Consider the following 18,147-nt stretch of genomic DNA (forward strand, 5'->3'; position numbering starts at 1 on the left):
ACACTGAAACAAATTTTTAATGGAGGCCAGAAATGGCAGTATTTTCAGTGCAATTATATGTGATCCATGTGACGGACAAACCACAGTTTTAAATAGCTGGATTTTTAGCGCTGTAATATGGAAAGGACCTGGCTGTATTCTGCAGTGCCAACAAGCAAATGATGCAGAACAACAGTGTTCTCTGGATTGCTTTTTAAGCAAATAATGAGAATTATGATCCAAAATAAAAGTATTTCTGGCCCCTGAGACCTGGGCCTATTTCTAGAAATATCTAACAGCAACAGCAGACAAAACTGGAATGGAGCCTCTTTTGCTATGTGCACTGCAGTCTGCTATATACACTGTCTGCTTGCCTATATACACTGATTGCCTGATATCTCTGCAGATGTATTATTCCTCAGAAGGACTGTTTGTTGAGATGGATATGTGTCTCTAATATAGTCTGGTACACCTACACTAACTAGAAACAAGCAAATCTCTTCCTAGCTCAGCAGCAGCTCTCCCTACACTGTCTGATTCCAGAGTGACTGTGACGAGCATGGCGGTGCCTGGTCTGATATACTACACCTGATGATCCTGTGTGGCCTGCCAATCACTGTAATACCACAACCAATATGGCTACGGCATTACAGTGAGTGGCAGGCAATCCCTGCATGTTCATTGGCTCTATAAAGAGCGCCAAACATGCAGGGAGGAGACCTGAGCTCTGCCGAGCAACCCCGGAAATACTCAGCGAGTGCCAAGCATCTCGAGCAGTGAGATGCTCGGGCAAGCACCGAGAAGTAGCGAGCATGCTCGCTCTTCACTATTAATTAACTTTATAAGAAAACAGCTGAATTAATACCATCAACATTCCTACCAGGAACAGTCTAGTTAGTACTTCATAAGTTAAAGAAATTTTAAAATGTATGTAGGCTTCAAACAATGGCAATTTGTGTGCCATGTAATAAACGCACATTTGCAACGGAAACGTCAAATTTACATAGCTAATATTAATCTTTGGCAGGCAAACAATTGAGGTACTTTTTTGCTAAATTTCTTCAATTTCCGCACAGACGGCTCAGGCTAACGCTTCCCTTCCTGTAGAGATCATATCTCTGCAGTCATCTCATTATGATTACAGGCAGGAAGGTAGCACCTACAGTTGAAACCAGAAGTTTACATACACTATATAAAAAGACACATCTGCATGTTTTTCTCAATATCTGACATGAAATCAGAATAAACCTTTCCCATTTTAGGTTAATAAGGATTACCATATTTTTTTATATTTGCCAAATGCCAGAATAATGAGAGAGAGAGAATGTTTTAAGGCATTTTTATTACTTACTGCAAAATCAAAAGTTTACATACACTAAGATTACTGTGCCTTTAACCACCTCACGCCAGAGCCTGTTTTTGCCTTCGTGACCGGGCCAATTTTTTCAATTCTGACCACTGTCACTTTATGAAGTAATTACTCTGGAACGCTTCAACGGATCCCCCTGATTCTGAGATTGTTTTTTTGTGACATATTGTACTTCACGATTGTGGTAAAATTTCTTCGATATCACTTGCGTTTAATTGTGAAAAAATCGGAAATTTGGCGAAAATGTAGAAAATTTTGCAATTTTCAAACTTTTAATTTTCATGCCCTTAAATCAGAGATATGTCAAACAAAATAGTTAATAAATAACATTTCCCACATGTCTACTTTACATCAGCACAATTTTGGAACCAAAATTTTTTTTTGTTAGGGAGCTATAAGGGTTAAAAGTTGACCAGTGATTTCTCATTTTTCCAACAAAATTTACAAAAACATTTTTTTAGAGACCACATCATATTTGAAGTCACTTTGAGGGGTCTTTATGACAGAAAATACCCAAAAGTGACACCATTCTAAAAACTGCACCCCTCAAGGTGCTCAAAAACACATTCAAGAACTTTATTAACCCTTCAGGTGCTTCACAGGAATTTTTGAAATGTGGAAGAAAAAAATTAACATTTAACTTTTTCACAAAAATGTTAATTTAGACCCAATTTTTTTTATTTTCACAGGGGTAACAGGAAAAAATGGACCCCAAAATTTTTTGTGCAATTTCTCTTGAGCGCGCTGATACCCCATATGTGAGGGAAAACCACTGTTTGGGCGCACGGCAGGGCTCGGAAGGGAAGGAGCGCCATTAGACTTTTTGAATGTAAAATTTGTTTGAATAATTAGCAGACGCCATGTTGCGTTTGGAGAGCTCCTGATGTGCCTAAACAGTGGAAACCCCCCACAAGTGACACCATTTTGGAAACTAGACCCCTTAGGGAACTTATCTAGATGTGTGGCGAGCACCTTGAACCCCCAGGTGCTTCACAGAAGTTTATAATAATGAGCTGTAAAAATAAAATTTTCACATTTTTCCCACAAAAACGTTTTTTATCCCTTAACTTTGCATTATCATAAGGGTAATAGGAAAAATTGCACCATGAAATTTGTTGTGCAATTTCTCCTGAACACGCCGATACCCCATATGTGGAGGCAAACCACTGTTTGGGCGCACGGCAGGGTTTGAAAGGGAAGGAGCGCCATTTGACTTTTTAAATGTAAAATTTGTTTGAATAATTAGCAGATGCCATGTCGCATTTGGGGAGCCCCTAATGTGCCTAAACAGTGGAAACCCCCCACAAGTGCCACCATTTTGGAAACTAGACCCCTTAGGGAACTTATCTAGATGTGTGGTGAGCACCTTGCACCCCCAGGTGCTTCACAGAAGTTTATAATATTGAGCCATAAAAATAAAATGTTCACATTTTTCCCACAAAAAATGTTTTTCATTCCCTAATTTTGCATTATCATAAGGGTAACAGGATAAATTGCACCATGAAATTTGTTGTGCAATTTCTCCTGAGTACGCCGATACCCCATATGTGGGGGAAAACCACTGCTTTGGTGTGCGGCAGGGTTCGGAAGAGAAAGGAGCGCTATGTTGGCTGGGATAGGCAGCAGACACCATGTCACATTTGAAGACTTCGCTGACATGCCGAAACAGCAGAAACCCCCACAAGTGACCCCATTTTGTAAACTACACCTCTCAAGGAATTCATCTAGCGAAGTAGTGAGTATTTTTTAATTTTTTAATTTATACCATTGGGCAGTGAAAAAAGCATAATTATATTTTTACCACAAAAAATGTTTTACCCTCAGATTTTACATTTTCACACAGGGCAATGGGTAAAAATGGTGCCGAAATGTGTCACACAATTTCTTCTAAAAGTGGCAATACCCCATATGTGGCTGTATCGTACCGCTCAGCCATACGGCGAGATCTGGGGGGGACGGAGTGCTATTTGACAATTGGAGAACAAATTATTGTAGAATAGGCATTTGGATTTGGGAGCACAAAATTTTCTGAATTTCTTTTGGGGGGCAAGGGCCATTTCGCTTTTACAGAGCCTTTCTGCTACCAGTAACTTGGAAGTCCCTTATATTTTTAACAGATGACGGACCTGAGTGGGGACTAGCTTTTTTTGAGGACTGAGTTGAAGCTTTTATTGGGAACATTTTACGTAACATTTATCCGGCGCTCGAGGCTGAGCACTTACATCGGGGTTTCCATCTAAATTTCCAAGTGATGTAATTCAGATGAAACCCCTGCGGGATCCATTCACTATAATGAGGCAGCAGAGTTACTCTGGACTCCGTCTGGCCTCTGTTTAGCGGTGTCCTTTTTTTCAGAAGTACACAAAACTGTGGCCAACCGCACTTTTATGCACGCCTAAAACAAATGACACCGTGGGATCACAGGCCAGACGGCATTCACAGTGGCCTATATCTGCCTCATTACAGGGAATCTTCCGTCATGGGTTCCGGCTGAATCACGTATTTCAGAGATTTACACGGAAACTCTGGTGTAAGTGCTCAGCGCAGAGCGCAGGATAAATGTGTGCCGAGCCATACTGCGATCTTTGGGAGACATAATAAACAAATCAGTAGCAGGTGAAGAATTGGTTTTATTTATTTTTTACGCCATTCCTCGTGCGGTATAAGTGATGAGATTACTTTATTCTTCGGGTCGGTGCGATTACAGAGGTACCAGATTTATATCGGGTTTTTATGACTGACAGCTGTCACACACTAAGAGACGCTTTTTTTTGCAAAATCTAGTTTTTGCATCGCCATATTTTGAGAGCTATAATTTTTCCATATTTCTGCCGACAGAGTCATGTGATGGCTTGTTTTTTGCGGGACGAGTTGACATTTTTATTGGTACCATTTTTGGGTACGTGACATTTTTTGATCACTTTCTATTCCGTTTTTTGGGAGGTAAAATTAACAAAAACCAACAATTCAGGAATTGTTTTTTGAGGTTTTTTTTTATGCCGTTCTGCGTGTGGTAAAAGTGATCAGGCAGCGTTATTCTTCGGGTCAGTACGTTTACAGCGATACTACACTTACTGTATATTTTTTTTATGTTTTGGCGCTTTTACACAATGAAATAATTTTATAGAAAAAATATTTTTTTTGCATTGCTTTATTCTGAGCGCTATAACTTTTTTATTTTTCGGCTGATGGAGCTGTATGGCGGCTTTTTTTTTGTGGAACAAGATGACGTTTTCAGTGCTACCATTTTTATTTCCATTTTGATTTTTGATCGCATTTTTTTCCACTTTTTGTTTGGCGATATGATGAAAAAGCATATTTTTTTGCTCCGTTTTTTATTTTTTTTATTACGGTGTGCACAGAAGGAGTTAATTAGTGTGACAGTTTTATAGATCGGGTTGTTTCGGACGCGGCGATACCAAATATGTGTACTTTTTTTGGTTTTCCATAAATATACGGATTTATTGGTTCAATATTTTATTTATTTATTTTTATTTATTTAGTGATTTTTTTTTTTAACAGTTTAAAAACATTTTTTTTTACTTTTTTTTTTTACATTTTTACTTAGTCCCTGTATGGGACATCAATTTTTATTTTTCTGATCACTGATCTCATGTAATGTAATAGACATGTATTACATTACATGAGATCTTTGCTGACTGTTTCACAGTCAGTGTGTCCTGCCAGGCTTCAGCTGCAGGCTGAGCCAGGCAGGACACCATATATGGCAGATCCTGAGGCGGTCATGTGACCTCCAGCTGCCATAGCAACGCCAGGTCCTGGAAGGTATAAGGGGGCCGTCGGAGAGGTAAGTGGACGACCCCCTCTCCTCCTGCTGTCTTCTATATGCCGCGATCACTATAGATCGCGGCATATAGAAGACAGCAAAGGGTTAACATCACTGGGACCTGATCCAATTAGGTCCCGATGATGTTCCCTGTCAGAGCTAACGCTCTGCACCGGAATCGCAGCGCTTGCAGGACCCTGGGGGTCCTGAGCGCTGCGAGACCACCCACCGTTTTTAAACGTCGGCGCTGCACAGAGCCCAGCAAGCGCCGACGTTTATCTACAGTGGGCCGTCGCGAAGCGGTTAAACAATTCTCAACTGCCCACATGATGATGTCATGTGTTTGGAAGCTTCTGATAGTTTTTTTGGGGCAACATCTGAGTTAATTAGAGAAACACTTGTAGATGTATTCTAATGCACACCTGAAACACACTGCTTCTTTGTTTAGCATCATGAGAAAGTTTAAATAAATCAGCCAAGACATCAGGAAGAGAATTGTGGACTTGTACATTTCTGGCTCTTCCTTGGGTACAATTTCAAGATACCTGAAGGTGCCTCGTTCATTACAAAGAATTATACGCAAGTACAAACAAGATGGGAATGTCCAGCCATCATACCGCTCAGGAAGGAGACGGGTTCTGTGTCCCAGAGATGAACGTGCTTTGGTCTGACAACCCAAGGACAAAAGCAAAAGACCCTGTGAAGATGATGGCGGAAGCTGGTAAGATTGTGTCAATATTCACAGTGAAATGAGTACTGTATGAACATGGGCTGAAAGGCCACTCTGTCAGGAAGAAGCCATTACTCCAACAGAAACATAAAAAAAGCCAGATTAATTTTTTCAAATGCACACAGGAACAAAGACCTTATTTTTTGGAGACATGTCCTGGGGTCTGATGAAGCTAAAGTGGAACTTTTTGGGCATAATGACCATCGTTACGTTTGGAGGAAAAAGGGAGAAGCTTGGAAGCCTAAGAACACCATCCCAACTGTGAAACACGGGGGTGGCAACATCATGTTGTGGGGTTATTTTGCTGCAGGAGGGACTGGTGCACTTCACAAAATAGATGGCATCAGAAGAAAAGAAGATTATGTGGCAATACCGAAGCAACATCTCAAGACATCAGTCAGGAAGTTAAAGCTTGGGCGGAAACGGGTCTTCCAAATGGACAATGACCGGAAGCATACTGCCAAAATGGTAACAAAGTGGCTTAAGGATAACAAAGTCAATGTTTTGGAGTGGCCATCACAAAGCCCTGATCTCAATCCTATTGAAAATTTATGGGCAAAGCTAAAAAGTCCACGAGCAAGACGACCTACAAACCTGGATCAGTTACACCAGTTTTGTCAGCAGGAATGGGCCCAAATTCCCACCAACTATTGTGAGAAGCTTGTGGAAGGATATCCCAAACGTTTCACCAAAAGTCATTCAGTTTTAAGGGTAATGGTACCAAATACTAATGAAATGTATCAAAACTTTTGACTTTGCAGTAAGTAATAAAAATGCCTTAAAACATTCTCTCTCTCTCATTATTCTGGCATGTGGCAAATATTAATAATGATGGTAATCCTAATTGACCTAAAATGGGAAAGGTTTATTCTGATTTCATGTCAGATATTGAGAAAAACATGTAAATGTGTCTTTTTATATAGTGTATGTAAAATTCTGGTTTCAACTGTGTGTATATATATATATATATATATATATATATATATATATATGGTAGATGACACAGGATCCACCACATACAATATATATAATTGCAGTACACTCCCTGCACAGTGAATTCTGCACGAGTCACAGAGCATGCCCACAACACTCTCCAATAGAAGTCAATGAGCCATCTCTCCAGACTACCATTTATTTTATTCAATGTCAATGAGACTGCTGTAAAGCAAATCTCTAAACAGCTGTTAACGCAGATGTCTGCCCCCCATAATCCTGTACAGAAAATAGCATAAAAAGCAATCCACCATGAAAAAATACAATAAATTACAGGGGAAATAATGAAAAATTAGGTACAAAATCTTGGTGAAACATTCTCTTAAATGGGTTAGAAAATAAAATATGTATCTGTTCCTGTAACAGCGCCACTCTTGTCCTTTGGCAATGTCTGGAATTGAAGTTTTAACCTCATTTACTTCCATGGAGCAAAGTTGTAATACTAAACTCAGTAAACAGGCAATAGTGGCAATAGTGGCACTGTTTCAGAAAATAATGAAGAAACTTTTTTTCTAATCCCCTCGCTGCTGATACCTAGATTCTCTTTATAGGAGACTGTACAGGAGCTGGGTGATGAACCGTGGATGATATGTATCGCTGTCAACCACTTTTCCAGAAACGTATATTACAGAGAATTGTAAAATAATTTTCATTTTATAGATCATTTGTGATTTTAGGCGGAAGCAACAGAGAAGTCCAACAAGCCTGATAGTGATCACATCTCCTGTGCTTGGCAGGCTGCTGGTTCTCCCTCCCTCCTCCTTCCATGGATTGTGTCACTCTCTACACAGTCCCTTACCTCCTGCCCTTGGCAGATCATTCTCTCCAGAGGAAGGACTGGCTGCTACATTTCGCTCTGTTTTGTTTCCTAATCCTTATTGTCAGTGATTGCAAACAAATCGAAAGGCGGCTTTTATCCTCCAAGATGGAGCCGGAGGGTCGGAGCATCTGTAAGGTAGGGGAGATGCCACCTATTCACACCCAGCATAATAACAATACCATCCGGACGGATGAGACATTATTTTATTATAATATTATTTTTATTATATTTATATATATATATATATATATATACATATATATATATATATATATATATATATATATATATATATATATATATTCTTATAAATATTTTTTTTTTTTCATGTTTAAATATATATAGATTTTCCTTTTTTGGATAACAATTATGTATGTTATAGTATAATTATATACATTTCTGCATGGAAAATTATTACCATCATTATGTGAATTGTTTTTAATTATATTCCTTTTTCTGCATGGCTTTTTCCTTCCTATTTAATTATATTTTTATATATTTGCTTCACGTCATGATTAGATTTTTATGAAATTATTTTCATTTTTTTCATGATTATTATTTTTATTGTATATATGTGTATACGTATACATATATATATGTTTATGTATTATTTATGTTTTTATATATATATATATTTATTTTATTATTATATAGTATACATATTATTATATATATGATATACATATATATAATATTATATATATATATTATTTATATATATGTATTTATATATATATATTTATTTATATTTTTTAGGATGTTTTATTATATAGTACATTGTGTTTTTCCTTCTATTATCATTAACATCTTTAATGTTTTTTTTCTATATTTATTATTATAATTAAACAACAACAATAATAATAATAATAATAGTAATAATAATAGTCTTCCTGGTTGTGATAATTACTAATCAATAATTATACTGTTTTTGGGTTCTTTTTTATTTTGTATGGTGGCATTCTTCATTATTATTAAATATTTTGTTCTAATTTTTTGTTATTGTTTTTACTGTTTTTTACTTTCAGGTCTTTATGTACAGTGTATACACAGATCTATATTTCGGCCCCATTGTGCATCAGGTTGATTTTAGTCTTTGTTGGGTAATTTTGATTTAGAAGTAAAACTTCTGAGGTTAAAGTTTTTAGCTTGTTGAGAAAACCCACACTTGGATTCACGCTAAGAGATTTTAAGTTAATGTTTTAGGGTCTCCCATTCAGCATCTCCCTCTGTTACAGCCGAGCTGTCTCTGGGGAACATGGTATATCCATGCATTAGACAGATAGCCCATTCATTTCAATGGGAACTGTGCAGCAATACACTTCCATGTATGGTGGCTATGTTGGGCTACAGTAGTTTTCTAGGGACTATCCCAGTACTGTCACTGGACCCTTATAACAAGAAGAAAATTGTCTGAAGAGGTAATTACGGGTTGATATATCAATATTTTTTCTTCCTCCAGCCTGACGAAGGGTATATAACCTGAAACGTTGCCACAATTCACAGGTTTTTTTTTCACGCAAAGCAGTGGGCTTTATGGATATGAGAAAACATGAAATCTGTAATCTGTGACCCCTGGATGTGAGCCCGGCCAATCTCCTTACATACTGGCATTCCTGTCTCTTCTTTTTATTAGCCGGACAGTCATGACGTTGTGTGTCCAGTGTCCATTTTAGGACATGATCAGATATCAAAATCAAACATCAGAATGTTGTCCGTTTGAGTCTGAGAACTGATTTTGATAAGTACTAAATATGATAATTCGCGCTGAGCTGCTGGGAAAAAAAGGAGTAGGTTTAAAATCAATAAAAGATTTTATTTAAGTAGGATTAAAATACGTAAATGACAATTTTTTTTAAATAATAGTTGTTTCTAGGGTCGCTTCCAGAAAGGTAGATTAGGTACGGGAGAGAAGGTGAGATCCATTTGATAGTAGAAGACGGCCAATAATATCAGGGTGGTCAATAGGTTGTAATGAACGCTCGTAGGTGGAGAGAAAGGTGCGTGGGTTAGAGTGGATCAATGTTCCCATTAATGGACTAATGGAGAGGAACCGATATATTACCTTATTGGTTGTAGGTACGTTCCCTGATTATTTTCACCGGGTACAATTGTGCAGGTGACTAGATATATACAGGCACCTAGTATACAAAAACTCCAATTGAGTGTGAGAAAAAAAAGAGAGAAATTTGTATCGTGAGAAATTTGTCCAACAATGGATGCCTGATATGAAAGTTCTATATTTAATCCTGGGACAATACTTGAGGATGAAAGAGGACTCTGTTTGAGAACAGAGCAATTAATTCACCTGGGGGGATATAAGGGGTGATAAGATTTTAATTAGAGCTGGGGCAGGTATGCTAATCAGTTCCACTGTAGCAACCTATTATACCTGATGATCAATTGCTTTGTGGCATATTAATCTTCCCTGGGTTGGCTCAAGTGTGGGCTAATCTCCCCAGTTTCTCTAGTTTATGAGGTCGTTCCTATTCATAGGTAGGTGGAAGGACCTGGTGTGCTGATTGTCAGGCAGGAGTATCAGAAAACCTGGACCTTTTTGATACCAGAAGATGATATATGACCAATGAGTTGGCTGCAAGATAAAAGAGGGACTGAAAGAGCAATTCCCAATATTAGGTATAATAATCACCCTCAGAAAGCACCAGCGTAGACACCCCGCTGAGATATTAGGTTTGTTAAAAAACCACAAAACTATCAAAAATCAGAATATTGAGTTTCCAATCGCCGATTTTATTACATGTTCCACAAAGGGATTAATTTATGGTTTGAAATGTCCATGTGACAAATTATACATAGGACGTACCAAGCGCCTTATGTGTGTAAGGATCAATGAGCACCTTAGAAATACTAAAAATAAATTTACAGGTCATCCCCTTTCCAGACATTACACTATGAAACATGGGGGGAAAATTTATGGTACCCAAGTGATCGGTATTCAAACTGTCCTCAAACACTGGCAACAAGGGGACTATATAAAACGCATGTCCAGGGTCGAAACCCAGTGGATCTTTAACATGGACACACTGAGACCTAAAGGTCTTAACAGCGAAATTGAACTATTTGCGTTCAATGACTAAAGGACCTCCCACAACGATTGAAGGACCTCCCACAATGCATATAAAATGAGCTGAGATACCACCAAGGGACATCCCTGAGGAAGGAAACCGTTTGATTCCGAAACGGGTCAGAATTGGTCCTCTCCGCTCTCTGTAGCCTGTGCAACCACATGATCATCACGTGAGTGTGACGTCACGTCAGGTCCTGCTCATCTCGCCCGCATCACCGCAGTTGCGCGCCAACGAGTATAGTACCGTCGGAAGCCAGAGTCACCGGCCTTGACTCTGCTTCACTCTAACTCTACCACTTCAGAATCGCTCAGCAATCCGGAGGAAACACAACGAAGAGGTGACAACAGTGCTCTTAGCGTGCACCTCCGGCATTTTTGTTGCCCTCTGTATACTATACAATTATCACCGCATCCCGCGTGAGGTAAGACTACTAACAAACCTAATATCTCAGCGGGGTGTCTACGCTGGTGCTTTCTGAGGGTGATTATTATACCTAATATTGGGAATTGCTCTTTCAGTCCCTCTTTTGTCTTGCAGCCAACTCATTGGTCATATATCATCTTCTGGTATCAAAAAGGTCCAGGTTTTCTGATACTCCTGCCTGACAATCAGTACACCAGGTCCTTCCACCTACCTATGAATAGGAACGACCTCATAAACTAGAGAAACTGGGGAGATTAGCCCACACTTGAGCCAACCCAGGGAAGATTAATATGCCACAAAGCAATTGATCATCAGGTATAATAGGTTGCTACAGTGGAACTGATTAGCAAACCTGCCCCTGCTCTAATTAAAATCTTATCACCCCTTATATCCCCCCAGGTGAATTAATTGCTCTGTTCTCAAACAGAGTCCTCTTTCATCCTCAAGTATTGTCCCAGGATTAAATATAGAACTTTCATATCAGGTATCCACTGTTGGACAAATTTCTCACGATACAAATTTCTCTCTTTTTTTCTCACACTCAGTTGGAGTGTTTGTATACTAGGTGCCTGTATATATCTAGTCACCTGCACAATTGTACCCGGAAAATAATCAGGGAACGTACTTACAACCAATAAGGTAATATATCGGTTCCTCTCCATTAGTCCATTAATGGGAACATTGATCCACTCTAACCCACGCACCTTTCTCTCCACCTAGGGGGCTCATTACAACCTATTGACCACCCTGATATTATTGGCCGTCTTCTACTATCAAACGGATCTCACCTTCTCTCCCGTACCTAATCTACCTTTCTGGAAGCGACCCTAGAAACAACTATTATTTAAAAAATAGTCATTTATGTATTTTAATCCTACTTAAATAAAACCTTTTATTGATTTTAAACTTACTCCTTTTTTTCCCAGCAGCTCAGCGCGAATTATCATATTTAGTATTTACCCTCTTGGACAATTGTGGTTTGTTTACAATTCGCTGCAGGTCTGCTGGTCATATCCCCGAGAGCGCCACTGTATTATCTCCCTTCTGATTTTGATAAGTGACTTTGACATCTGATTTGATAAGTGACTTTGATAAGTGACTTTTACAACTGTAATAATAATAAAATCACTGTTTGCTGATGTCTCTACGTCTAGAAGCCAGTGCACTAACCATTGAGCTATAAACTCAGCTGTACAATTCTAGGTGTTCTATTTGGTTATGGGATTTTCAGTGCAAACCTGTCTGAAACTGATTGGGACTTACAGTGTCTTGAACCCAGACACTGTAGTTTCAGAGACTGATTCCTTACCATTGAGCTATCGATTCAAATGATAGTAACTGGCAGCTTTTCTTGTCTTATGAGATCAACCATGAAAATACTCAGGGTGACTAAAAGTCATTGTGATTCTGATGTTTGAAGTCACACATCAGACTCAAACATCAAAATCACACATCATTTGAATTTGGCTTGGAGGAGATATATCTGAAAGTCCCAATCAGTTTCAGACAGGTTTGCACTGAAAATCCCATAAGCAAACAGAACGCCTAGAATTATTCCACTGAGTTTATAGCTCAATGGTTAGTGCACTGGACATAGAGTTTTGGATTCAAGCCCATCAGCGAGCAGTGATTTTTTTTTATTGTTATTACAGTTGTAAAAGTCACTTATCAAAGTCAGATGTCAAAGTCACTAGTAAAAGCCACTAGTCAAAGTCACTTGTCAAAATCAGTTCTCAGTGTATTTAGCCTCAAACTGACATCATTCTGAGCAGAGAGCAAAAAGTGGTGATGTATTATATAAAAAATAACTTTTATTTATCTATTTCTAAAAAAGATTCAATAAATATTTAGGACTAATATAAAAACGAACGATATCAAGTGTTTCAAATCGTACTTAGCAGCCTATAAAATAGGTGTATCTGTGGAACTAGTAACACGCCTGGTGTAGTTCCCTCTAACTAGGGAACTTAATGGACCACAGGTGTATAACCATATAGACCACCACCTCAATTCCAACTAGGTGGTCTTGGTCTATTCCAAAGACAAAATCCTGTCATGCAATAAGTGGTTCCCTATATATAAATTGGAACGTATTGGACATGCAGGCATGAGTCAAAAATCCCCTACAACCATAACTTCAACTCAAAAATGGGTGGGGAGAGAAAGAAGATAGACCAACTACAATAAAGAGTCTAGATGTGACATAAAATACCTGGTGAAAGATAATTTAGATATGGAACAATCTCACCATTAGAATGTCAATGTCATCGCTGTTGACTCATTATCCATGCAGTTCTAAAAAAGACTCTTTGGAGGAAGCATTATCCAGTAGAGTGCAGGACTCATTTCTTCTGGATGCCCTCCCCATCCTTCACTCTGTTGGCTTAGGTCCTTCCAGAAGAAATGAGTCCTGCACTCTACTGGATAATGCCACCTCCAAAGTGGACACTGTACATGATCAGATATAAAAATCAAACATCAGAATGTTGTCAGTTTGAGGCTAAATACCCTGTCTAAGAACTGATTTTGATAAGTGACTTTGACATCTGATTTGATAAGTGACTTTGATAAGTGACTTTTACAACTGTAATAATAATAAAATCACTGTTCGCTGATGTCTCTACGTCTAGAAGCCAGTGCACTAACCATTGAGCTATAAACTCAGCTGTAAAACTCTAGGTGTTCTATTTGGTTATGGGATTTTCAGTGCAAACCTGTCTGAAACTGATTGGGACTTTCAGAAATACCTCCTCCAAACCAAATTCAAATGATGTTTGATTTTGATGTGTGAGTCAGATGTGTGACTTCAAACATCAGAATCACAATGACTTTTACTCACCCTGAGTATTTTCATGGATGATCTCATGAGACAAGAAAAGCTGCCAGTTATTATCATTTGACTGGATAGCTCAATGGTAAGGCATCAGTCTCTGAAATTACAGTGTCTGGGGTCAAACCCCAATAGGAATATTGTTGTTTCACTGTACTCTATAACTTCTTCTATATGTAGGCGTAAGGAAACATTACTTTTGGGGGAGCCATACCTAAAGTGACAATAGAGCATGTTTGACAAAGTACAGGGGCTATACATTTCCACTAAAAATTATACAGCCTGTACTGCTATTCAGGGTCCGCACTGTAGACTCTCCTGTCTACATGAACCCTTAATAGTGCTGAATCCTGCCGGTTAGCCACTCAGTCAATCAGTGTTACAGTACAATTGACATACATATGCATGAGTATTTTAATAGAGACTGTTTATTATTTCCCTTTTAGAAATTGTTTTTTTAACATTATTTCAATTTTCAAAATGTTTTTTGCATACAAACAGAGGTATCGCTATGGGGTCTAATGTCTCCCCGACATATGCTATCTAGTAATTTAAAGAATGATATATATTGTCATTCAAGTATTTCAAATTTCTAAGGATCTAGGTGAGACAAAAAGATGAGATTTTTCTCATTTAGACAGACTTGCTGTTTGCATTACTCATAGTTTCCATTTTTATACTCAAATACCAGTCTACAGTTTTGCATACACTGCAGAAAGTACAGGAAATGTTTTTGTAAATAATACAAACAGAATTACTCTCTTAAATGAATTGTCTCATCAATTTGTAACTGTTCAGTACAGGGTCAGATACTGGCTCCCTAGTTAAACGGCAGATTTAATTGAGTAAAATTCCAGATGGTCGGGTATTTCCTCAGTATTGGCAATTGCAGGGGATTTTTAACCAAGATGACCAACTTAATAATCATGCATAAAATGGAATAAAAATATTGTACAATCACAAAATTAAAACAGATAAAAAAGAATATCTGGTTTTAATCAGTAAAAAATGTAGACAATATATTTCCCGTAAGCCATATTTTGTATTTTTTATTGCACTTATAGACATAACAATTTGTTGTGTTTTTTTCTGCATTTTAATCTATTTTTTTTTTATTATTATTTTAGGGCCTGCCATGTTGTTATTAACAGCATTTAGAGATTTAATTTACAGCTGATCATAAAAAAAACTGTAGTCTGGATTTGAATCAATGACTTCTATGGGATAGTGTTGTGGGCATGCTCTGTGATCTGTGCAGAGGTTATTGTGCAGAGAGGGGGGGGGGTGAACTTTAACTTTACCTGTCAGTTCATAGGTAACATCTCGCCATGAGCTGTTATTGATTTAGGATAATACAGTAAAATCACTTATAGGATTTATATACAGTGTATATATATATACAGTTATATGAAAAAGTTTGGGCACCCCTATTAATCTTAAGCTTAATGTTTTATAAAAATTGGTGTTTTGCAACAGCTATTTCAGTTTGATATATGTAATAACTGTTGGACACAGTAATGTTTCTGCCTTGAAATGAGGTTTATTGTACTAACAGAAAATGTGCAATCTGCATTCAAACAAAATTTGACAGGTGCATAAGTATGGGCACCTCACCAGAAAAGTGACATTAATATTTAGTAGATCCTCCTTTTGCAAAAATAACAGCCTCTAGTCGCTTCCAGTAGCTTTTAATGATTTCCTGGATCCTGGATGAAGGTATTTTTGACCATTCCTCTTTACAAAACAATTCCAGTTCAGTTAAGTTTGATGATCGCCGAGCAAGGACAGCCCTCTTCAAATGATCCCACAGATGTTCAATGATATTCAGGTCTGGGGACTGGGATGGCCATTCCAGAACATTGTAATTGTTCCTCTGCATGAATGCCTGAGTAGATTTGGAGCGGTGTTTTGGATCATTGTCTTGCTGAAAGATCCATCCCCTGCGTAACTTCAACTTTGTCACTGATTCTTGAACATTATTGTCATGAATCTGCTGATACTGAGTGGAATCCATGTGTCCCTCAACTTTAACAAGATTCCCGGTGCCGGCATTGGCCACACAGCCCCAAAGCATGATGGAACCTCCACCAAATTTTACTGTGGGTAGCAAGTGTTTTTCTTGGAATGCTGTGTTTTTTTGCCGCCATGCATAACGCCTTTTTGTATGACCAAACAACTCAATCTTGGTTTCATCAGTCCACAGGACCTTCTTCCAAAAAGAAATTGGCTTCTCCAAATGTGCTTTTGCATACCTCAGCCGACTCTGTTTGTGGCGTGCTTGCAGAAATGGCTTCTTTCGCATCACTCTCCCATACCTTGTGCAAAGTGCGTTGTATAGTTGACCGATGCACAGTGACACCATCTGCAGCAAGTTGATGCTGCAGCTCTCTGGAGGTGGTCTGAGGATTGTCCTTGACTGATCTCACCATTCTTCTTCTCTGCCTTTCTGATGTTTTTCTTGGCCTGCCACTTCTGGCCTTAACAAGAACTGCCCCTGTGTTCTTCCATTTCCTTACTATGTTCCTCACAGTGGAAACTGACAGGTTAAATCTCTGAGACAGCTTTTTGTATCCTTCCCCTGAACAACTATGTTGAATAATCTTTGTTTTCAGATCATTTGACAGTTGTTTTGAGGAGCCCATGATGCCACTCTTCAGAGGAGATTCAAACAGGAGAACAACTTGCAAGTGGCCACTTTAAGTAGCTTTTGATTGCATACACCTTGCTATGAAGTTCAAAGCTCAATGAGGTTACAAAAACAAAAAAAGGGCTTTAGTAAGTCAGTAAAAAGTAGGTAGGAGTATTTAAAACAAGAAAATGATAAGGGTGCCCATACTTATGCACCTGTCAAATTTTGTTTGAATGCAGATTGCACATTTTCTGTTAGTACAATAAACCTCATTTCAAGGCAGAAACATTACTGTGTTCATCAGTTATTACATATATCAAACTGAAATAGCTGTTGCAAAAACACCAATTTTTATAAAACATTAAGCTTAAGATTAATAGGGGTGCCCAAACTTTTTCATATAACTGTATATATATATATATATATATATATATATATATATATATATATGTATATATGTATATATATATATATAAACCTAGAAAGCAAAATAATAGGCATGTAATAAAATTCACTAATTAGAAACAATCAATAAAATATCAGTATCACCCTTTACCACCAATGAATGACTTTATCATTCCCTATATAATTCATTGTTGCCTATACACCTTAAACGAATGTTGTTATTTGGCCGATAGCTATTTCTCCCTTCTTCTCCTTACAAATTAACTCTAAGTTTGGCTGAGTGTTCCCTATGTCGAAAGCAAAGAAATCCACCATCAGATTCATCTAGTAGTGTCTTGTTGGCCCACAGAACAAAAAAACTCAGTCTATTAAATTCAAAATGCCTGATCCCTATCTTCTCCGATATAATCTGTCAAAGGACAGTTGGTAGGCCCCTCATACACATTAGATGGTTGGCCAACCCCTCCAAAATCTAACATGTATGGGGGTCTTAAAAGATTGAAATGGTTATCCGCCCCCACCAATGAAATAACATAATTTCTCCATTCTCACTGTCAATCCCTTATCAACTTTTAATCTCAACGTTCTTTCTGAGCCATTAATAACTAAGGTCATAAATCCTACAAAAACCTTGAAGACAGAGAAATCACGAGGTCCGAATAGCTTTTCAAAAGTTCCCCTCGAGATTCGGACAATTTTTCCTGTCCCTGCTGCCGAAAAAGATCCCCACAGCATAATACTGCCACCACTATGTTTCACTGTGGGGATGGTGTTCTTGGGGTGATGAGCTGTGTTGATTTGGTGCCAGACATGGTTTTTACCTTGGTGGCCAAAAAGTTCAATTTTGGTCTCATCTGACCACAGCACTCTCCTCCATACATTTGATGAGTCTCCTACATGTCTTTTAGCAAACCCAAAACAAACCTTACAATTTTTATGTGTAAGTAAAGGCTTTTTTCTGCCCACTCTTCCATAAAGGCCACCTCTATGGAGTGTACGGCTTATTGTGGTGGTATGGACAGATACTCCTGTGGCGCCCCTGAGGGTTCGGCCGCCACAGGAATGCTGCACTTCTTTAATGGAGTGTGGTGTTCCT

The 18,147-nt window shown here is 38.2% G+C and overlaps 1 protein-coding gene across 1 annotated transcript in view; it reads left to right on the forward strand.

The window, feature by feature from the left end:
* The first annotated feature begins 7,597 nt into the window (after positions 1-7,597).
* Positions 7,598-18,147, forward strand: part of B3GALT5 (beta-1,3-galactosyltransferase 5) — a 142,593-nt gene continuing 132,043 nt past the window's right edge. Inside the window, exon 1 of the mRNA XM_073668434.1 lies at positions 7,598-7,813. The gene's annotated coding sequence lies outside the window, so the exon portion shown is untranslated. The remainder of the gene's footprint in view (positions 7,814-18,147) is intronic.

The sequence above is a fragment of the Phyllobates terribilis genome, unplaced genomic scaffold (assembly GCF_046119375.1).
Source record: "Phyllobates terribilis strain yellow unplaced genomic scaffold, ASM4611937v1 Scaffold_2__4_contigs__length_985480577, whole genome shotgun sequence".
NCBI classification, from domain to species: Eukaryota; Metazoa; Chordata; class Amphibia; order Anura; family Dendrobatidae; genus Phyllobates; species Phyllobates terribilis.